General features: G+C 45.5%; 1 non-coding gene across 1 annotated transcript; it reads right to left on the bottom strand.

Moving 5' to 3' along the window:
- Positions 1-6973: 6973 nt before the first annotated feature.
- trnae-uuc (transfer RNA glutamic acid (anticodon UUC)) lies at positions 6974-7045 on the bottom strand. Its single transcript has one exon. It is a non-coding gene; the product is annotated as a tRNA-Glu (tRNA).
- Between the last annotated feature and the right edge of the window lie 16795 nt (positions 7046-23840).

The raw sequence follows: 23840 nt of genomic DNA, 5'->3' as shown, positions 1-23840 counted from the left end.
CAGACAGCCTAGACAGATACCAAACTGCACTGGGCCATGACGAAATTCAGACACTGATGGACACATTCCTAAACACTCCGTATCAAACCAACAAATTAGGCATCAACTTGGCCACACAAAAACTAAATCACCTATTCCACAAACTAGCATCAAAATCTAAGCTAAAAACAACTAAATCAAAAAACTACCAAAAAACAAAAGCAAAAGAAAAGTGGTTTGATACGGAGTGCGAAAACATCAAAAATGCACTACGAAAAGTCTCAAATGAAAAACACAGACAACCACACAACACAGATCTGCGACTCAGGTACTGTGACATGGTAAAACTTTACAAACACACGCTGAAAAAGGAAAGAAACACATACATAGACAAACAACTTGCAGAAATTGAGGAGTCACTAAATCAGAACTGTTTCTGGGAGAAGTGGAACAACTTAAACAAATCAAAACCAGAAGAATTGGCCATCCAAAATGGAACAATCTGGCAAACATACTTTGAAAATCTCTATGAAAAGCTCCCAAATACAAATCAATCAGACCAAAACACCATTTATGAAAAACTCAAAATTTTGGAATTGGCTATCAAAGACAACCAAAACCCCTTAGACTCCCCAATCACTGAGCAGGAGCTACTGGACAAACTCCAGGACCTCAGACCACGCAAAGCCTGTGGCCATGATGGTGTCATAAATGAGATGCTGAGACACAGCAGCCCAAAGTTGCAACAAGCCCTGCTCAAACTCTTCAATCTCATAATGACAGCTGGATGTTTCCCCGAGGCCTGGAACCAAGGACTGATCACGCCCATCTATAAGAGTGGAGATAGACTCGATCCCAACAACTACCGGGGCATCTGTGTGAACAGTTACCTGGGGAAGGTATTCTGCAGTATCCTAAATACACGAATACTGGCCTTCCTTACCGAACACAATGTCCTGAGTAAAAGTCAGATTGGCTTCTTGCCAGATCACCGCACATCTGATCACATTTACACCCTACACACACTGATAGACAAACACGTCCACCAAAAACACAAAGGAAAAAATTTTGCCTGCTTTGTCGATTTCAAAAAAGCATTTGACTCGATTTGGCATGAGAGATTGTTTTATAAACTACTCCAAAGCGGCATAGGGGGCTGTAATTATGTGTACGACATAATTAAATCAATGTATTCAGAGAGCAAATGTGCAGTGAAAATTGGAAACAAAAGGACTAAATTCTTCACCCAAGGCCGTGGGGTGAGACAGGGCTGCAGCCTGAGCCCAACACTGTTCAATATCTATATCAACAAATTAGCAGGAATGTTGGAGCAGTCTGCAGCTCCTGGTCTCACACTACACGACACAGAAATCAAGTTCCTGCTCTACGCAGATGACCTGGTCCTGCTGTCGCCCACAGAACAGGGGCTGCAGCAGAAACTGGCACTGCTGGAGCAGTACTGTCAGACCTGGGCACTGACAGTCAATCTGGACAAGACCAGAGTTATGGTTTTCCAGAAGAAAGCCAGACCTCAGGGAAACAGGTACAAATTCACACTGAACAACAACACATTGGAGCACACATCCAGCTACACATATCTCGGTCTCACCATCAGCTCTTCCGGGAGTTTTGACCTGGCAGTGAAGGTACTAAGGGAGAAGGCACTCAGGGCTTTCTACGCAATAAGAAAGAGGCTCTTCAACATCAACCCACCAACAAGAATCTGGCTCCAAATACTTGAAAGTGTAATCCAACCCATTGCCCTATACGGCAGTGAAGTGTGGGGTCCCCTCACAGACCAGGATTACACCCAATGGGACAAACACCCCACAGAAACTCTGCACATGGAGATCTGTAGAAACATCCTCCGTGTGCAGAGAAGAACTCCTAACAACGGGTGCAGGGCTGAATTAGGCCAGTACCCACTATTGATAAACATACAGAAAAGAATATTCAAGTATTGGCTACACCTAAAAAACAGTGACCAAAATTCCTACCACCACAAAGCCCTGCTGAGCCAAGAGCTGAGCCCAAAACACAGCCCCCTGAACCAGCTGGTCCTGAGGCTCACTGACCTGAGCCACACCGACACTAACCAGCATCAGGACAGCACTGCTAGAGCACCACAACCCAGACTCAACCACATCACAGCACAGATCAAACAGCAATATCTCACACACTGGGACACACACACACAGACACAACATAAACTGGAATGTTACAGAACCTTAAACAGACAATACACACTAGCTGAATATTTGACCAAAATAAAAAATAACAAACAGAAACAGACCCTGACGAAGTACAGGCTCAGTGACCACAGCCTGGCCATAGAAACTGGGCGACACAGGCAGACCTGGCTGCCCAGAGAGGACAGGCTGTGCTCCCACTGCCAGCGGGGAGAAATAGAGACAGAGGTGCACTTCCTACTGCACTGTGACAGATACTCTGGGATTAGAGAAACATTCTTCCCTAAATTCAGAAATCTAATCCCAGAGTTCCCACACCTGCCAGAATCACAACGGGTCCCAATCCTACTGGGAGAGGGAGGAGGGAACTCAGTTGAACTGGCAGCCCAGTATGTGATCTCCTGTCACAGCCTGAGGAACAGTGAGTCTGTCTCCCAATAATGCTCCAGCCGCCTACAGAATATGTCAATATTTTATAATATGTCTTTGTTGTAAATGTCTGTAATATGTCGGTAGATTTTATTCTACTTCTATTTTTGTTTTGTTTCATGTAAATATCATTACTTTCATTTGCTTTGGCAACACTGATTGTACCCATCGGTCATGCTAATAAAGCACCTTGAATTGAATTGAATTGAATTGAAAAGGAGAGAGAGATGGACAGATAAGAGCACACACAGCGAGAGAGACAGGAAGTGGGAGAGAGAGGAGAAGGAGCAGGAAGACAGTGCAGGTGTTCAACCACACTGTGACCACAGGAGACAGGAGGCTTTTCTCAGCTGCTGAGGAGCTCAGGGCTCATGGCCACTCAGGCTCAGAGGCTCTGGCAGCAGTCAGGTCTGGGAGCTTCTCCTCATACTGACTCTGGAGCTCTAAGTGTCAGCCTCCATTCTGACAGGAATAGCCCCTCCTGTTCAGCCCTGAAAGACACACTGAGAGAGCTGTTAGAGCCCTGAGACAGCTGTGTGGGTAGAAGACCTGTCACCCTGTAGAGCTCTGAACACTGGGCTCCCCTGTGTGCCTCACTGTACAGCAATAGAGCTCTGACTGGACTCCCTGTGTGTCTCTGTACAGCGCTAGAGATCTGAACACTGGGCTCCCCCATGTGTCTTCCTGTATACCTCATCACACTGCACTGCACAAACCACAAACTCACTGCACAGTCTGACCTGCAGTTCCAGTAAAGCTCTGTCGAAACAGGCCCATTTCCTAAAGACAGGGGAGTGAAGAGTTTTACTGAAGAAAATATGTCCCTCTCTAAAAAAATGCTGTCAAATCATTATATGACATTTTTTCATGCTAGTCCAGCAGGAATTGTGGCCTTAAATCACAGCGGTTCAGCTGTATTTACAAGAACTGATTGTTTCTAGTTAATCATTTTGTTGTTTTTTAATACTTTGAAACAGACTCCTGCTCTTCTGCTCCTGTAGTTATTATGGTGAAGCTGCAACAAATACTACTGCTGCTATTACTACCACGAATACTGCTACTACAACTATGACAGCTACTACTACTGCTGCCACTGATACAACAGCAACTAGTAATATTTTACTACTACTACTAAAGCTACTAGTACTACTGTTCCTACTGCTGCAGGTACTACTGTTACTGCTACTACTGCTGCCACTGCTACTACTTCTGCTACTATTAATAAGGAGGATGAGAGCTGTGTTCTCACTGTTCAGCCTTGGTCTATTAACAAGTACTGATGTTTTCTTTTTGTTGTTTGACTCCTGCTCTTCTGCTCCTGCTGCTGCAATTATTAAAGTGAAGCTCCAACACAGCTCTACTATATTGTTGAACTAAAGATTTTAAATACAGCATAACTACTACTACTATTGTTACTATTGCTCATGGTTCTAGTGTTACTACTGCTACTACAGCTACTACTACTGCTGCCACTGATACAACTGCAACTAATACAATTTTACAGCTACTCCTACTGCTACTATAAATGTTTCTAAAGCTACTAGTAGTACTGTTACTGCTACTAATACTGCTGCCACTGACACAACTGCTCCTACCACTACTACCATTACTACTACGACCATGACTTCAGATTCTAATACTAATTCTGATACTAATACTCCTGCTACTATTACTGCTGTCATTACTACTAATAGTGATAAAAACAGAACACTCACAGCTCTGTAGACATTGGTCTGGACTCTAGAAAGTGATTCCATTTGCAAGCAGCTCTGGACCTCAACACCTGCTGATGGGTCACTTCTGTCAGACACAACATTGGAGCCCAAGCCCACCTACACACATTTACACACACTGACAGATATACACCCACACACTCACACACATTCACACACACGGACACTACACATACTGACTAACACCATACACATTTGTACACACAATCAGACACATACATGCACAAATACAAACTAGCACACATTCACAGACACACACATACTGTAGACACTACACTCAGAGATACACACCCACACACTGAAAAGCACACATTTACAGAATCACACATAGACAGTACACATACTCACAGACAAAAAACTCACACAATGACGGACACCACATACACTCTTACCTACAGTTACACTATAACAAACACTAACAAAAATACCACTAATATTACAACAGTAACACTATCACTATGACTAACACTATCATTATTACTAACAATAACACAAAATTACAACTACACTACTAATACTTATAATAACAGTAATGCTATCACTGAAACTAACATGACTACTAGTGTAAATAGTCTAACAGTAAATCTATAATAAGCACTAATAGTACATGAATACTAGCATTAAAACTATCAGTAGCGCTATCATCATTAATACTCACATGAACACTAGCATTAATATTAAAACTACCAGTTGTACTCTCACTAATATTAACAGGAATACACTAGCATTAGTATTAGTAGCTGTCCGTGACGTCACACCGCTCTTTGTGACGAAGGCAAGACACATAGCCGGGCACAGTGACGTGGCGCGTGTCGCTGTGGTTACCATACTTATGATTTGTAAACAAATGGAAAATGCCTTTAAACTGTTACTTAAACAAATTTATCAACTTGGAATATAATTCTCTAGCTCTAGGATTAAATTCCTAAATAATAATTTGAATAACCATTCTTTAATTTCGGAATGAACATTATTAACACTAAACGCACTATGGTACTGTAATTGATCGATCCAGGCGGTATTGACCGTTTTCTAGATATTTAAAACAGGGTCAAGAATGGGTAAAGAATCAGTACTCACCAATCGGTGAAGTTAATCGTTAATTCTACGGTTCTTCAGTTGAATTAATTAGTTGTCGATAGATAAGTGATCAATAACTCTCCGCAGTGCGCTCCGCGCGCCTTCCGTGGTCTCGCTCTCTGATCCCGGTGCTCTGGCTGGTGTCTCTGACGTCACAGTGCTCTTTCTAAAATATATAACATCCCCAAAAAAAAAACACACCGGGCTTTGAAGAGAGGCGAAGAAGAGAAGGTGTAATATTTGTGTGCGTCAGCAGTGAAACTGCATGTTGATTGATGGAGGGCTGAGCGGGGAATAACGGTTGCTCAGGGTCACAGGTCATAGTGAATTTAGGAGCTAACTGGTTCGGAGTTACAGGTTAAATAATAAAGAGTTTGTTCGAGTGTCACATCATCGTCCTGGGTTCTTAATTTTTACACTATACGTGTACGAGAAACAAGACAGTGTGTGTGTGTGCCCTGGTGATTCTGGGAGACAGATCGAACCTGGGCTAAAAGAGAGGGGGCTTAGCCCTCTTCCATTTGCTAGTTCATAGTTGAACAACCCATTTGTATCTGCTAGGCGGCGCAGTGGTCGTGCACAAAGAACGCTTTGAAAAGCGTCAAAAGCAAGTCATTCCGAGTTGGTCGTTTGTATTTTCCGTTCAGACGCGAAATGCTGAAATGATCTCTCGGCTCCTCGGTTGTCATTTCTGCTCCATAGAGGAATCACAGCACGCGTCGCCTTCCAGCACGCTGGGTCGGGACACGATGCCGGGGGTCGGAGAGAGTGATGTTTTCCTTGTTAGTATAGTGCTGAGTTTCAACGCCTGTTACGCGGGAGAGCTGGGTTCGATTCCCCGACGTGGAGTAGCTTTTCTTTTACCTCATTAGAGAAAGGACTGTCTTTCACGTCTCTGTTTTCTTTCACAGCGTCGTGCACCTTTTCATTGCTCTCGCTTTCAGAGCCTCTGCACGGCACACGACTCGACATCAGGACGCGCATTGTAGTGAAAGCAGGAAGCGCTGCGACATGCCCTGTGCAGATCCCGCCACACCTAAGAGGTGAGTGGGTCTGTTCGATCACAGCGCTAGGCGAATCCCCAATCCACTTTTGTGCGTGGCGACACCATGCCCAGCAGCCCAGCGCTGAGCTTCGCCAATGCGATTCAGTTGCTTCCAGTGCCTTTATTGGAGTGCGCTGATGGACCGTGCTCTCTCTCCAGAGACCAGCACACCTGTCATGGATGGAGCAGGAAAGGCGGTGCCACATTCTACAGCCCTCTCCACGCAATCGACGAAATCGGGCTACTGAAGTGGAAAAAATCTCCTCTCCACAAAGTGCAAATATCATCTTGGAGAGTATAAATCCTATTGCCGAAGATCAGCCCTGTCTACCAGAGTAACCCTCCCACCTGCAGGTTTCCGAGCTGCAGCTATGATCAGGTAGTCTCACACGCGAGAAGTCTTCGGTTGGAAACAAGCGCCCCCTCTTCTCGCACGTTTTGCACGTTCGAGTAGTTTTAATGCGGCTCCTTCGTACACGGTGCTGATCTTTTGGAAAGCAGGAGGCAAAACTGACACGTTCCCATACCGGGAGTCGAACCCGGGCCGCCTGGGTGAAAACCAGAAATCCTAACCGCTAGACCACATGGGAGCGCACAACCCTGCTGTTCCGGGCATCATGCAAGCAAACTACATAAATATGAGAAAACACGCAAGAGAGTTGTCACTCAGAGTGTCGAAGGGTCGATGTATACTGGGGCTCAGTTGAAATGCAACGTCAGGACTTTTCCGAATTATGTCACACGAAGAGAACACAGCCACGTGTGTCTCGGTAACTCGCCGTGATCGTAAAAAAGAGGCTGTTTCTACCCCGACTCGAAACGGGGACCTTTCGCGTGACCCACTCACCTCTTAGTGTGGCGGGACCTGCACAGTGCATGGGGCATCCTGTTTTCACTTCAATGCGCGTCCTGATGTACCCCGGTCTCCCGCGTGACAGGTGGGGTACTCGCCACTATTCTAACGAGGAAGACATCACTCTCTGCTTAGTGTGCAAAACACTTACTTGCAGCATTGTGGGTGCTGTGGTTTAAATGCTAGTGTTTTGTGAACAGAATACCCCTATCCCAGTGCATTGTGCCACATTAAATAAAAGCACGTGAAAAAGAGATTCAGAACGCAAAGCTCTGTCAGTGTTCTGTGTAAAAAATCGGTTCGAACATTATGGGAGCTGTTTTTAATAAGCTGCTGAGTAAAGAATATTTTAATCTTCCTGCTGTCAGTAGTATTGTGAATATAGTTGACCCTTACCTGAATGAAAACAGGACGTAAAGGAAGGGTTTCAGAAATCAAACAAAGCTTTATTCCCGTGCTTACAGTCTGAGTAATTGGAGACTGCGCTATTTTGTTGCCTATGGTCATATACAGGTTTTTCGCACGAAGCCGTATTGAACAGTATTTCTTGCGTTGTGAACTTGTGTATACAGCGGTCCCCCGGATTCCAGTTAGTGCGTAATTACGCATCGATGAAAAACCGGAGGTTTAAAAAAAGATAATTAGCTCACTGATAGTTTGATGTAGAGGCTGTGGAAATATCCACAAGTCGTGGTCTTTAAAATGCATTTGGTTTGAAGGCGTTCTGTGCTTCCATTGCGAAGATATGGACAAAAGAATATTCGTGCTTGGTCAAAAAAAATGTGATAAAAACGAAAAAGTAAAGGCTGAGAAAGCATTCACAATGTATTTTATACACAAAGCAAGTATTCTCGCGACTGTAAGAGGTTTCGTGTAAACGCTACAGGCGTGCCAAAATCGTTTACGAACTTCAAGCTAACTTTACCCCGGTCTGGTACCGGAGGTCACGTAGGTTCAAATCCCAGCCATGTTTTTTTTCCTATCTTGTTGTACATAACGTACCATTTCGGACAATCACAAAGGGCTTGATTTCGTTAAATGCATGTATTCATTTCCTTTCTGGAAAACTTGTATTTCAAGAAAGTAAACATTTCTTCACAAAGGTCGATTGGATTTCTCAGCGAAACCTTAACCATTTTAATATTTGCAGGAAATGCGAGTGCTTAACACGTGTCAGAATCACCGGGAAATGTCCAATTACTGTATACCCAACATCGCAACTCCCCAGAAAACCATATTCACCCAAGAAAAAGTCGAGTCGTCATTTATACTCCCGTTGCATCCTCTGCTGAAATATTTTAAAAATACAATGCAGATTTGTTTAAGAACTTGCAAGCATTGTTACATTAGCACCGTGCATTTGGACTTCGATATTTTGACATATTTACCTTAATTTTAAACATAAATACTGTACAATCTATTGTAATTTTGTTGTACTATTAAAATATGTTAGCTGAGGATGCAAAGGGGTGAAAGGGAAAGGTCAGAGGGTGCAGTAACACCAAGGTTAGGATTGGTGGAGGTGATAAAGGTGTTGATGGTTTTTCTCTGTAGAGGATTTTGAGTTTTTTTTATCCTTCTCTGAAGTGAGAAACTGGAAGAGTTGGGAGTTGAGGGATCTGATGAGGTTAGTTATGAAAGGAAGTTGATGTGGAGCTGTTAGCCGTAAAAACTCCTTAATGTCTTTGATGTTGTCATCAACGATAAACTGCACTCAGCAAAGATAAAAAGAAAATTATCTATGCTTACTGCCCTGTCTTTCTCACAGCTGCAACTATGAGAGCCTGCAACTGCTTGTGCCCGCAGGAGATCTGAATCCCCAGAGATCGGATGAGTATTCAACTTCACTGCATTACTGCTCGAGAATTCAATTGTTATCCCAACCAGTTGATATCAATTTAATTCCTAAGAGTTATGTACTTGTTTTGAGTATCTCATGTAGAAGTTGTAACCAAGTTCAATTACGAAACGGTCTAAATGAATGATATACCGAACGTATGTCCTCTTGATATGTGTAACCCTTTGAAACTGAATGAATATATATCTTTTATATTCTGATAACCCTCACGATAAGATCTGTTAGGTTTACATGCATATTCTACGTATTAATAAATTTATCCTCGTGTATTAGTACCTGTGTGTGCGTTGTTTGAGTTATATCTCATGGTTGGATTCTAAGGCCATTAAAAAAATCAATTGTGTGATTTACTGCCACAATTAATAACTGTCCCAGTAAATGCCCAAACCCCTACAGAACTGGTGCCTCGTGAGAGCACACTACAACAGTGTGTGATCTCCTGTCCCAGTCTGAGGAACAGACAGTGAGCCTGACTCTCAATAATAATAATACATTGTGTGATTTCCTGTCCCAATCTGAGGAACTGACAGTGAGCCTGACTCTCAATAATAATAATACATTGTGTGATCTCCGGTCCCAACCTGAGGAACTGACAGTGAGCCTGTCTCTCAATAATAATAATACAGTGTTTGATCTCCTGTCCCAGCCTGAGGAACAGTGAGCCTGTCTCTCAAAAATAATAATATAGTGTGTGATCTCCTTTCGTAGCCTGAAGAACAGACAGTGAGCCTGTATCTCAATAAAAATAATCAAGTGTGGGATCTCCTGTCGCAGTCTGAGGAACAAAGAGTGAGCCTGTCTCTCAATAATAATAATAAAGTGTGTGATCTCCTGTCCCAGCCTGAGGAACACTGAGCCTGTCTCTCAATACTAATAATAGTGATTTCCTGCCACAGCAAGAGGAACAGACAGTGAGCCTGTATCTCAATAATAATAATACAGTGTGTGATCTCCTGTCCCAGCCTGAGGAACAGTGAGCCTTTCTCTCAGTAATAATAATACAGTGTGTGATCTCCTGTCCCAGCCCAATGGAAGAGACAGTGAGCCTATCTCTCAATAATAATAATACATTGTCAGGAACTGACAGTGAACCTGTCTCTCAGAAATAATAATACAGTGTGTGATCTCCAGTCTCAGCCTAAGGATCAGACAGTGATCCTGTCTCTCAATAATAATAATCCAGTGTGGGATCTCCTGTCCCAGTTTGAGGAACACAGAGTGAGCCTATCTATCAGTAATAATAGAACAGTGTGTGATCTCCAGTCCCAGCCATAGGAACAGACAGTGAGCCTGTATCTCAATAATAATAATACAGTGTGTGATCTCCTGTCCCAGCCTGAGGAACAGACAGTGAGGCTGTCTCTCAATAGTAATAATACAGTGTGATCTACTGTCCCAGCCTGCGGAACAGTGAGTTTATCTGTCAATAATAATAATACAGTGTGTGATCCCCTGTCCCAGCCTGAGGAACACACAGTTAGCCTGTCTTTCAATAATAATAATTCAGTGTGTGATCTCCTGTCCTAGCCTGAGGAACAGACAGCGAGCCTGTCTCTCAATAATAATCATACAGTGTGCGATCTCCTATCCCAGCTTGAGGAACGGACAGCGAGCCTGTCTCTCAATAATAATCATACAGTGTGCGATCTCCTGTCCCAGCCTGAGGAACAGACAGTGAGCTTTTATCTCTATAATAATAATTCAGTTTGGGATCTCATGTCCAACTCTTAGGAACAGACAGTGAGCCTGTCTCTCAATAATAATAATAGAGTGTGTGATCTCCTGTCCCAGCCTGAGGAACAGTGAGCCTGTCTCTCAAATATAATAATACAGTGTGCGATCTCCTATCCCAGCTTGAGGAACGGACAGCGAACCTGTCTCTCAATAATAATAATACAGTGTGTGATCTCCTGTCCCAGCCTGAGGAACAGACAGTGAGCTTGTATCTCTATAATAATAATTCAGTGTGGGATCTCATGTCCAACTCTTAGGAACAGACAGTGAGCCTGTCTCTCAATAATAATAATAATACAGTGTCTGATTTCTTGTCCAGGCCTGAGGAACAGACTGTGAGCCTGACTCTCAATAATAATAATACAGTGTGTGATTTCCTTTCCCAACCTGAGGAACTGACAGTGAGCCTGTTTCTCAATAATAATAATACAGTGTGTGATCTCCTGTCCCAGCCTGAGGAACAGTGAGCCTGTCTCTCAAATATAATAATATAGTGTGTGATCTCCTTTCTTAGCCTGAGGAACAGACAGTGAGCCTGTATCTCTATAATAATAATCAAGTGTGGGATCGCCTGCCGTAGTCTGAAGAACAAACAGTGAGCCTGTCTCTCAATATTATTAGAACAGTGAGTGACCTCCTGTGCCAGCCTGAGGAAGAGACAGTTAGCCTGCCTCTCAATAATAATAATTCAGTGTGTGATCTCCAATCCAGGCCAGCGGAACAGTGAGCCTGTCTCTCAGTACTAATAATCCAGTGTGTGATCTCCTGTCCCAGCCTGGGGAACACTCAGTCTGTCTCTCAATACTGATAATACAGTGTCATCTCCTGTCCCAGCTTGAGGAACAGTGAGCTTGTCTCTCAATATTAATAATACATTGTGAGATCTCCTGTACTAGCCTGGTAAACACTGAGCCTGTCTCTCAATAATAATAGTACAGTGTGTGATCTCCTGTCCCAGCCTGAGGAACAGACGGTGAACCTGTCTCTCAATAATAATAATACAGTGTGATCTACTGTCCCAGCCTGAGGAACAGTGAGCCTTTCTCTCAATAATATTAATACAGTGTGTCATCCCCTGTCCCAGCCTGAGGAACAGTGAGCTTGTCTCTCAATAATAATAATACATTTTTGATCTCCTGTCCCTGCTTGAGGAACAGTGAGCTTGTATCTCAATAATAATAATACAGTGTGTGATGTCTTGTCCCAGCCTAAGGAACAGACAGTGAGCCTGTCTCTCAGTAATAATAATAATACAGTGTGTGACCTCCTGTCCTAGCCTGGGGAAAAGTGAGCCAGACTCTCAATAATAATAGTATAGAGTGATCTACTGTCCCAGCCAGAGGAACAGTGAGCCTGTCTCTCAATAATAATAATACAGTGTGTCATCCCCTGTCCCAGCCTGAGGAAGAGTGACCTGTTCTCTCAATAATAATAATACAGTGTGTGATCTCCTATCCCAGCCTGAAGAACAGAGAGTGAGCCTGTCACTCAATAATAATAATACAGAGTGTGATCTCCTGTCCCAGCATGAGGAACAGACAGTGAGCCTGTCTCTCAATAATAATAATCAAGTGTGGGATCTCCTGTCGTAGTGTGAGGAACAAACACTGAGCCTGTCTCTCAATATTAATAGAAAAGTGTGTAATCTCCAGTCCCAGCCTGAGGAACAGTGAGCCTGTCTCCCAATAATAATAATACACTGTTTCATCTCCTGTCCCAGCCTGAGGAACAGACAGTGAGCCTGTCTCTCAATACTAATAATACAGTGTGTGATCTCCTGTCCCATTCTGAGGAACAGACAGCAAGTCTGACTCTCAATAATAATAAAGCAGATTATGATCTCCTGTCCCAGCTTAAGGAACAGTCAGGAAAGAGCAGGTCTCTCGATAATAATAATACAGTGTGTGATCTCCTGTCCTAGCCTGAGGAACAGACAGTGAGCCAGTCTCCCAAAATAAAATTAATAGTGTGTGTGACCTCCTGTCCCAGCCTGAGGAAGAGACAGTGAGCCTTGCTCTCAATAAAAATAATACAGTGTGTGACCTCCTGTCCCATCCTGGGGAACAGTGAACCAGACTCTCAATACTAATAATACAGTGTGATCTCCTGTCCCAGCCTAAGGAAAAGTGAGCCTGTCTCTCAATAATACAAATACAGTGTGTGATCTCCTGTCCCAGCCTGAGGAACAAACAGTGAGCCTGTCTCTCAATAATAATAATACAGTGTGTGATCTCCTGTCCCAGCCTGGGGAACACTGAGCCTGTCTCTCAATACCAATTATACAGAGTGTGATTTCCTGCCCCAGCCAGAGAAACAGACAGTGAGCCTGTCTCTCAATAATAATAATAATAATAATAATAATAATAATAATAATAATAATAATAATAATAATAATGCAGTGTGTGATCTGTTGTCCCAGCCTGAGGAACAGACAGTGACCCTGTCTCTCAATAATAATAATACAGTGTGTGACCTTCTGTCCCAGCATGGGGAACAGTGAGCCTGTCTCCCAATAATAATAATACACTGTTTCATCTCCTGTCCCAGCCTGAGGAACAGACAGTGAGCCTGTCTCTCAATACTAATAATACAGTTTGTGATCTCCTGTCCCATTCTGAGGAACAGACAGTAAGTCTGACTCTCAATAATAATAAAGCAGATTATGATCTCCTGTCCCAGCTTAAGGAACAGTCAGGAAAGATCAGGTCTCTCGATAATAATAATACAGTGTGTGACCTCCTGTCCCAGCCTAAGGAACAGTGAGCCTGTCTCTCAATAATACAAATACAGTGTGTGATCTCCTGTCCCAGCCTGAGGAACAGACAGTGAGCGTCTCACTCATTAATAATACGGTGTGTAATCTGTCCCAGTCTGGGGAATTCAAAGTGAGCCTGTCTCTCAGTAATAATAATATAGTGTGTGATCCACTGTCCCAGCCTGAGGAACAGACAGTCAGCCCGTCTCTCAATAATAATAATACAGTGTGTGATCTCCTGTCCCAACTTGAGGAACAGACAGGAGTGGGCCAGTCTCTCAATAATAATAAAGCAGATCATGACCTGCTGTCCCAGTCTAAGGAACAATCTGGAAAGAGCAGGTCTCTCGATAATAATAATACAGTGTGTGATCTCCTGTCCAAGCCTGAGGAACAGACAGTGAGCCTGTCTCTCAATAATAATAATACAGTGTGTGATCTCCTGTCCAAGCCTGAGGAACAGACAGTGAGCCTGTCTCTCAATAATAATAATACAGTGTGTGACCTCCTGTCCCAGCCTGGGGAACAGTGAGCCAGACTCTCAGTTATAATAATAAAGTGTGATCTCCTGTCCCAGCCTGAGGAACAGTGAGCCTGTCTCTTAATAATAATAATAAAGTGTGATCTCCTGTCCCAGCCGAAGGAAAAGTGAGCCTGTCTCTCAATAATAATAATACAGTGTGTGATCTCCTGTCCCAGCAAGAGGAACAGACAGTGAACCTGTCTCTCAATAATAATAACCTTGTGTGGAATGTCCTGTCCCAGTCTGAGGAAGAAACAGTGAGCATGTCTCTCAATAATAATAGAACAGTGTGTGATCTCCAGTCCCAGCAAGAGGAACAGACAGTGAGTCTGTCTCTCAATAATAATAATATAGAGTGTGATCTCCTGTCCCAGCATGAGGAAAAGACAGTGAGCCTGTCTCTCAATAATAATAATCAAGTGTGGGATCTCCTGTCGTAGTGTGAGGAACAAACACTGAGCCTGTCTCTCAATATTAATAGAACAGTCTGTAATCTCCAGTCCCAGCCTGAGGAACAGTGAGCCTGTCTCCCAATAATAATAATACACTGTTTCATCTCCTGTCCCAGCCTGAGGAACAGACAGTGAGCCTGTCTCTCAATACTAATAATACAGTGTGTGATCTCCTGTCCCAGCCTGGGGAACAGTGAACCAGACTCTCAATAATAATAATGCACTGTGTGATCTCCTGTCCCAGCCTGAGGAACAGACAGTGAGCGTCTCACTCATTAATAATACGGTGTGTAATCTGTCCCTGTCTGGGGAATTCAAAGTGAGCCTGTCTCTCAGTAATAATAATATAGTGTGTGATCCACTGTCCCAGCCTGAGGAACAGACAGTCAGCCCGTCTCTCAATAATAATAATACAGTGTGTGATCTCCTGTCCCAACCTGAGGAACAGACAGGAGTGAGGCAGTCTCTCAATAATAATAAAGCAGATTATGATCTGCTGTCCCAGCCTTAGGAACAATCAGGAAAGAACAGGTCTCTCAATAATAATAATACAGTGTGTGACCTCCTGTCCCAGCCTGGGGAACAGTGAGCCAGACTCTCAATTATAATATTACAGTGTGATCTACTGTCCCAGCCTGAGGAACAGTGAGCCTGGCTCTCAATAATAATAACCTAGTGTGGAATGTCCTGTCCCAGTCTGAGGATCAAACCGTGAGCATGTCTCTCAATAATAATAGAACAGTGTGTGATCTCCAGTCCCAGCCAGAGGAACAGACAGTGAGCTTGTATCTCAGTAATAATAATACAGTGTGTCATTTCCTGCCCCAGCCAGAGAAACAGACAGTGAGCATGTCTCTCAACAATAATAATACAGTGTGTGGTCTCCTGTCCCAGCCTGAGGAACAGACAGTGAGCTTCTCTCTCAATAATAATAATACAGTGTGGGATCTCCTGTCCCATCCTGTGGAACAGACAGTGAGCCTATCTCTCAATAATAATAATACACTGTGTGATCCCCTGTCCCAGCCAGAGGAACTGACAATGAGCCCATCTCTCAATAATAATAATACAGTGTGTGATCTCCTGTCCCAGCCTGAGGAACAGTGAGCCTGTCAAACAATAGAAATACAGTATGTGATGTCCTGCCTCAGATTGAGGAAAAGAGAGTAAGCCTGTCTCTCAGTAATAATAATTCAGTGTTGGATCTCCTGTACCAGCCTGAGGTACAAACAGTGAGCCTGTCTAGAAATAATAATAATACAGTGTGGGATCTCCTGTCCCAGCCTGGGGAACAGTGAGCCAGACTCTCAATAATATTAATAATAATAATACAGTGTGATCTACTGTCCCAGCCTGAGGAACAGAGAGTGAGCTTGTCTCTCAATAATAATACAGTGTGTGACCACCTGTCCCAGACTGAGGAAAAGACAGTGAGTCTGTCTCTCAATAATTATAATACAGTGTGTGATCTCCTGTCCCAGACTGAGGAAAAGACAGTGAGTCTGTCGCTAAATAATAATAAAACAGCGTGGGATCTCCTGTCCCAGCCTGGGGAACAGACAGTGAACCTGTCTCTCAATAATAATGCAGTGTGTGATCTCCTGTCCCAGCCTGAGGAACAGACAGTGAGCCTCTCTCTCAATAATAATAATACAGTGTGTGACATCCTGTCCCAGCCTGAGGAACAGACAGTGAGCCTGTCTCTCAATAATAATAATACAGTGTGTGACCTCCTGTCCCAGCTTGGGGAACAGTGAGCCAGACTCTCAATAATCATAATAGAGTATGATCTACTGTCCCAACCTGAGGAACAGTGAGTTTATTTGTCAATAATAATAATACAGTGTGATCTCAAGTCCCAGCCTGAGGAACAGACAGTGAACCTGTCCCAGCCATAGGAAGAGACAGTGACCCTGCCACTCAATAATAATACTACAGTGTGTGATCTCCTCTCCCAGCCAGGGGAACAGACAGTAAACCAGCCAGGGGAACAGACAGAACCTGTCTCTCAATAATAATACACTGTGTGACCTCCTGTCCCAGCCTGAAGAAGAGACAGTGAACCTCTCTTTCAGTAATAATAATACAGTGTGTGACCTCCTGTCCCAGATAGAGGAACAGACAGTGAGCCTGTCTCTCAGTAATAATAATCCAGTGTGGGATCTCCTGTCCCAGCCTGAGGAACAGACAGTGAGCCTGTCTCTCAATAATAATAATACAGTGTGTGACCTCCTGTCCCAGCTTGGGGAACAGTGAGCCAGACTCTCAATAATCATAATAGAGTGTGATCTACTGTCCCAACCTGAGGAACAGTGAGTTTATCTGTCAATAATAATAATACAGTGTGATCTCCTGTCTCAGCCTGAGGAACAGACAGTGAACCTGTTTCTCAATAATAATAATACAGTGTGTGACCTCCTGTCCCAGCCTGAGGAAGAGACAGTGAACCTGTCTCTCAATAATAATACACTGTGTGACCTCCTGTCCCAGCCTGAGGAAGAGACAGTGAACCTCTCTTTCAGTAATAATAATACGGTGTGTGATCTCCTGTCCCAGCTTGAGGAACAGAGAGTGAGCCTGTCTCTCAGTAATAATAATACAGTGTTTGATCTCCTGTTCCAGCCTGAGGAAGAGACAGTGAGCCTGCCTCTCAATAATAATATTACAGTGTGTGATCTCCTGTCCCAGCCTGGGGAACACACAGTGATCCTGTTTTCTATAATAATCATACAGTGTGCGATCTCCTATCCCAGCATGAGCAACAGACAGAGAACCTCTCTCTCAGGAATAATAATACAGTATGTGATCTCCTGTCTCAGCACAAAGGAACAGACAGTAAACCTTTCTCTAAATAATAATAATACAGTGTGTGAACTCCTTTCCAAGCCTGAGGAACAGACAGCGAGCCTCTCTCTCAATAATAATAATACAGTGTGTGATCTCCTGTCCCAGCCTGAGGAACAGTGAGCCTGTCTCTCAAAAATAATAATACAGTGTGTGATCTCCTGTCCCAGCCTGGGGAACACTGAGCCTGTCTCTCAATAATAATACCGTGTGTGATCTTCTGTCTGAGTATGGGGAACAGAAAGTGAGCCTGTCTCTCAGTAATAATAATATAGTTTGCGATCAACTATCACAGCCTGGGGAACAGACAGTCAGCCCGTCTCTCAATAATAATAATACAGTGTGTGATCTCCTGTCCCAACCTGAGGAACAGACAGGAGTGAGCCAGTCTCTCAATAATAATAAAGCAGATCATGATCTGCTGTCCCAGTCTAAGGAACAATCTGGAAAGAACAGGTCTCTCGATAATAATAATACAGTGTGTGATCCCCTGTCCCACCAGAGGAACACACAATGAGCCCGTCTCTCAATAATAATAATACAGTATGTGACCTCCTGTCCCAGCCTGAGGAACAGTGAGCCTGTCTCTCAATAATAAAAATATAGTTTGTGATCTCCTATCCTAACCTGAGGAACAGACAGTGAGCCTGTCTCTCAATAATAATAATACAGTGTGTGATCTCCTATACTAGCCTGAGGAACAGACAGCTAGCCTTTCTCTCAATAATAATAATACAGTGTGTGACCTCCTGTCCCAGCCTGGGGAACAGTGAGCCAGACTCTCAATAATAATAATACAGTGAGATCTCCTGTCCCAGCCTGAGGAACAGTGAGCCTGTCTCTCAATAATAAAAATACAGTTTGTGATCTCCTATCCCAGCCTGAGGAACATACAGTGAGCCTGTCTCTCAATAATAATAATACAGTGTGAGACCTCCTGTTCACGAGCCTGAGGAACAGGCAGTAAACCTTTCTCTCAATAATAAAAATCCAGTGTGTGATCTCCTGTCTTAGCCTGGGGAACACTGAGCCTGTCTCTCAGTACTAATAATATAGTGTGTGATTTCCTGCCCCAGCTAGAGGAACAGACAGTGAGCCTGTCTCTCAATAATAATAATAATACAGTGTGGGATCTGTTGTCCCAGCCTGAGGAAAAGACAGTGATCCAGTCTCTCAATAATAATAATCCAGTGTGGTATGTCCTGTCCCAGTCTGAGGAGAAAACAGACCACAGACCCAGCTTCGCGTTCACCTTGGCGATCCTCTCCGTCCAGATGTTGGTCTCGTTGTCCTGGCTCTGGAAGGAAACCCCCAGTGTTCTGAGGGGCTCCGTGCAGAGCTCGAGACCCTCCGGCGCCGTCGTCCTGTGCTTCCAGGGCCCGAAGAACTTCAGTTTGCTCTTTCGGCGGTTGAGCTTCGACCCCGAGGCTCTGGAGTATTGCTCCATGACCTGCAGGGCCCTCCTCAACCCCCTGTCCGACCTCAGGAACAGCGTCGTGTCGTCGGCGTACTGGGAGATCTTCAGGGTTTCCCCCGCGCCTCCCGGTATCTCCAGGCCGTCGATGACAGGGTCCCGTCTCACCGCCTCTGCTAAGGGCTCTGTGAAGAGAACATAGAGAAGGGGTGAAAGGGGGCAGCCCTGTCGTACTCCGGATTCCTGGGGAATGAAATCCCCCAGGTTTCCGTTCACGTTCACTCTGCTGCCCACGTCAGAGTACAGAATCTGAATCCAGCGGCTGAAACTCTCTCCGAAACCGAAGCGTTCCAGCACCCTGAACAGATAGCTGTGGTTCACTCTGTCGAAGGCTTTCTCCTGGTCCAGGCTGACCACCATCATGGGCACGTTCCGGTCCTCGGCCCAGGCGATGGCGTCTCTGGTCAGCTGGAGGTTCCAGCTGACGGATCGCCCCTCCACCCCACACGTCTGGTCGCTGTGGATGATGTGGGGGAGGGCGGTTCTCAGTCTGCCGGTCAGGAGCTTGGACAGGATCTTTACGTCCACGCAGAGCATCGTGATCGGCCTCCAGTTTTTGAGGTCGGCGGCGTCTCCTCCCTTGAAGAGCAGGGAGATGACGCCCTCCCTCATGGTGTCTCCGAGTTTCCCCCGGCGGAAGATCTCCTGCGCCACTTCCACCAGATCTGCCGCCAGGGTGTCCCAGAAGCAGGTGTAGAATTCCTTGGGGAGTCCGTCCGGCCCCGGCACCTTGCCATTCTCCATGGACAAGAGCGCCGCCTTCAGCTCCTCGGCCGTGATCGGACCCTCCAAGTCCTCCCTCACCTCCTCCGGTACTCGTGCCGTGAGCCCCTCCAGAAAAGCATCGCCTGCCTCCACCTCCGTCTGCTTTTCTGAAAAGAGCTCCTTGTAGAAAGCGATGGCCGCTTCTACTTTGTCGCTCTCGTCCAGCATTTCCTCTCCATCTCCCCGTCTCAGGCTGTGGATCACCCTCTTTTTCTGGGCTCCTCGGACCTGATTGAAGAAATAGGAGGAACAGGTTTCATTATTTTCATAATGCTCCCTTTGTGCCTTGACCAGGAAAGCCTTGGCTTTCTCGGTGTGCAGGTTGCGGAGCCTCTCCTTCAGGTCCCGTGCCCGGGCTGAATTGAAGGCTCCTCCCCCGTTAGCCGAGCTGTACTCCTCCTCGAGTTGCCTCTGGAGTCGTGCAGCTTCCTTCCTCTCCCTGGCCGCCTTCCGTCTGCAGTACGTCTGCGCCAGGGTTCGGGTCCTGTCCTTCACCGACTCCCACCATTCCACCACGGAGCTGTAGCCGTCCCTCAGGTCGACCCAGCTCGCGTAGTCCTTCCGGAACAGTGCCCTGAAGTCGTCTTCCTCCAGTATCTCCCGGTTCAGCTTCCAGTACCCACGACCGAATGCCGGCAGGCTAGTGTTAGCCACCACCGTCAAGCGCTCGTGGTCGGAATAATAATACCGTGTGTGATCTTCTGTCTGAGTATGGGGAACAGAAAGTGAGCCTGTCTCTCAGTAATAATAATATAGTTTGTGATCCACTGTCACAGCCCGGGGAACAGACAGTCAGTCCGTCTCTCAATAATAATAATACAGTGTGTGACCTCCTATCCCAGCCTGCGGAACAGTGAGCCAGACTCTCAATAATAATAATACAGTGAGATCTCCTGTCCCAGCCTGTGGAACAGTGAGCCTGTCTCTCAATAATAAAAATACAGTTTGTGATCTCCTATCCCAGCCTGAGGAACAGACAGTGAGCCTGTCTCTCAATAATAATAATAATACAGTGTGAGACCTCCTGTCCCAGCCTGAGGAACAGACAGTAAACCTGTCTCTCAATAATAATAATCCAGTGTGTGATCTCCTGTCTTAGCCTGGGGAACACTGAGTCTGTCTCTCAATACTAATAATATAGTGTGTGATTTCCTGCCCCAGCTAGAGGAAAAGACAGTGAGCCTGTCTCTCAATAATAATAATACAGTGTGTGACCTCCTGTCCCAGCCTGGAGAACAGTGAGCAGACTCTCAATAATAAGAATACAGTGTGATCTACTGTCCCAGTCTGAGGAACAGTGAGCCTGTCTCCCAATAATAATAATAATGCAGTCAGTGACCTCCTGTCCCAGCTTGAGGAAGAGACAGTGAGCCTGCCTCTTAATAATAATAATACAGTTTGTGATCTCCTGTCTCAGCCAGGGGAACAGACAGTAAACCTGTTTCTCAATAATACTAATCCAGTGTGTGATCTCCTGTCTTAGCCTGAGGAACAGACAGTGATCCAGTCTCTCAATAATAATAATCCAGTGTGGTATGTCCAGTCCCAGTCTGAGGAGAAAACAGACTGGGACACAGAGAGTGAGAGAGAGAGAGGAGGCAGCACAGAAGATGTGCTCCTAATTTCTTTGAGATTTTATTGTTTTCTGGAACTGAACAAATAGTCTAGGAATAAGGCGACATCTAACAAAACTAAAGAAAACTACAGAAGTAAAGAAATAATTTGCCATTGGAAAAAAAATCAACAAAGCAAACATCTAAAAAACTGAAGATCAACTATAAGACACAGCTACACCTGAGGATAAAGGACCTGAGGAAAAACTCCAAAAAGAAAAATCCCCAAGAGGTAAAGAGAAACAAACAGAAAAGGAATAATTAAAACAAGGAAATAAGAATAAGAAGACAAGAAAGAAAGAAAGAAAGAAAGAAAAAGTACACCAAAGGAAACAAGAAGGAAAGGGAAAATAGAAGCAGAATCAAGAGAAGCCAAGAACTCAGCCATCAACACGAAAAACACCTGATAAGCCCTGTTCTTTCTTCTCCTTTCTTGAAGAGGCCTCTAAAAAATTGAACTGCTTTGCTAGATAAAAGTTTAAAAAGTCTTTAGAAAAAGTTACCTTAAAGTTTAAATTAAACAAAATACCACTTGGGCCCACTACACTCAAAAGGTCAAAGTTGAAGAACCTGTTCCCAAGCAACAGGGGGCTGATTGTATTCAAAACGCCCGAGCCAGGCCGTCTGTTTGCTCTTCTCACCTGGGCCCATTGTATTTAAAAGAGGAAGATGAGTACAGAGCAGAACACAGCCCCACTGGACCAGCCCTGCCCCCTCAGCACAGTACTCCAGTACCCTGAGGGCGTGAAAACAGTTAAGACCAGGAAACAGTACAAAGACTCCTGGATGAAAGAAAACCCAGAGACCCTCATTGCTGACTACTGCCAGGCAGGAGAATAACACATAAAAACCAACCTGCTCTTTTTTACTGAGCATCCGAATGCCTGGCACACAGCTGTGTGTAAGAATTATACAAACACCACCAGAAGGGGCATCAGCAAAGGCAGGCAAATCTCCATAGGGGGCAACAGCGAGGTAGAAGACACTGTCCTGACTGTCAACACCTACCACAATGGTACAGTGATGATACAGGGCAGTGAGGCCGCTCTGGAGCTTTTTGAGGAAAAGTTCACAGACCTTAAAACACAGGCTGACCTGGAGAAACCTCCCCCAGAAACAGGAGAAAGACCCAGCAGCCTGATGACCGCCACACCGGAGAGTTCAGCCCCACCTGACTCGGAGCCCACAAACACAGCCTCAGCCACAGAACGGCCCAGCAAGAGTGTAGCCCTCGGCAACACGGAAACACACCACCCGGACACACACAGCCCACACCAACCCCCCTGTGACCACAGAACAGTGCGCCTCCTGAGAGAGAAACTCTCTGCTCTGGAGCTGGACTTCACTGAGTTCAAGGAGCTGATGCTGGGGAGACTCACAGAGGGGCAGGCAGCACAACAGCTAAGAGACGAGGTTAACAAACACAGGAACGAATGTAAAACCTCCAACAAACAGCTCAGGGCACAGATGGAGGAGCTGCTGCAGGACAACAGTAAGCTGCAGTCGGAAGTAGCAGAGCTGAGAGAGGAGCTGCAGCTCGCGGAGAGGACAAGCAAGACTCTCAAAGACCAGCTGAGGAAACTCACTACTTCCCACTGCAGCCCGGACTGCAACAGAACAGCCCTGAGACCCAGAAGACACAACACACAACACCCACCCCCAACCCGCAAAGACACACCCACCTCCACACAACCTGACACCCCTACAACCCCCACCACCAACTCCCACTTACCCAGTACCCCCACCGTAGCAAACACCACACCCACTGCACCCCCCGGCACCCCAAATCCCCTCACAACTCCACTGCCCAAAAGCACATCCACCTTGCCGAACACTCAGGGTGACTCACACACACACCCGGCCCCACCCAACTCCTCCACCTCACACACTGCACCCCCCCAAGCAGCCGCCCGCCCGGCAGCACAGCGCCCCTCCAGCAGACTGGACACCAGAGGCAGACGCATGGAAGTAGCCCTTCTCATCGACTCCAACGGGAGGTACATCGATGAGCACAGGCTCTTCCCGGGATTACAAACAGCAAAGCTCTGGTGTCCGACGACAGAGAAGGCCCTGCAGCTGCTGTCCAGGTCGGTACTGGGAGCCCCTCAGCACATCATCATCCACACCGGCACCAACGACCTGAGGACCCAGAGGGAGCAGGTGGCCCAGTCCATCAGGAGAGTGGCAGAGAGGGCCATACAGGAGTTCCCTCGCGCCCGAATTCTCATCTCCACCCTGCTGCCGAGACAGGACGAGCAGCACCACACCATCCAGAGAATCAATGCCGAGATCTCACGGTGCTGCGCCCTGCTCCCAAACGTCTACCTGGCCCATCACTCCACCCTTGGACCACAGCACCTACACGACCATAAACACCTCAAAAAACAGACCATTGGACTCTTCACAAAAACTCTGAAAGACACCACACTGGGTAGACACCTGAACAGCACCCCAGAGAGAAACAGGAGGACTACCAGAGGAACGCCCCAGCACCCACACCCCCAACCCAGACCA

The sequence above is a fragment of the Atractosteus spatula genome, chromosome 10 (assembly GCF_055471065.1).
Source record: "Atractosteus spatula isolate fAtrSpa1 chromosome 10, fAtrSpa1.hap1, whole genome shotgun sequence".
Taxonomy (NCBI): Eukaryota; Metazoa; Chordata; class Actinopteri; order Semionotiformes; family Lepisosteidae; genus Atractosteus; species Atractosteus spatula.
The sequence above is the reverse complement of the archived record's forward strand: the minus strand, read 5'-3'. Positions and strand labels throughout refer to the sequence as shown.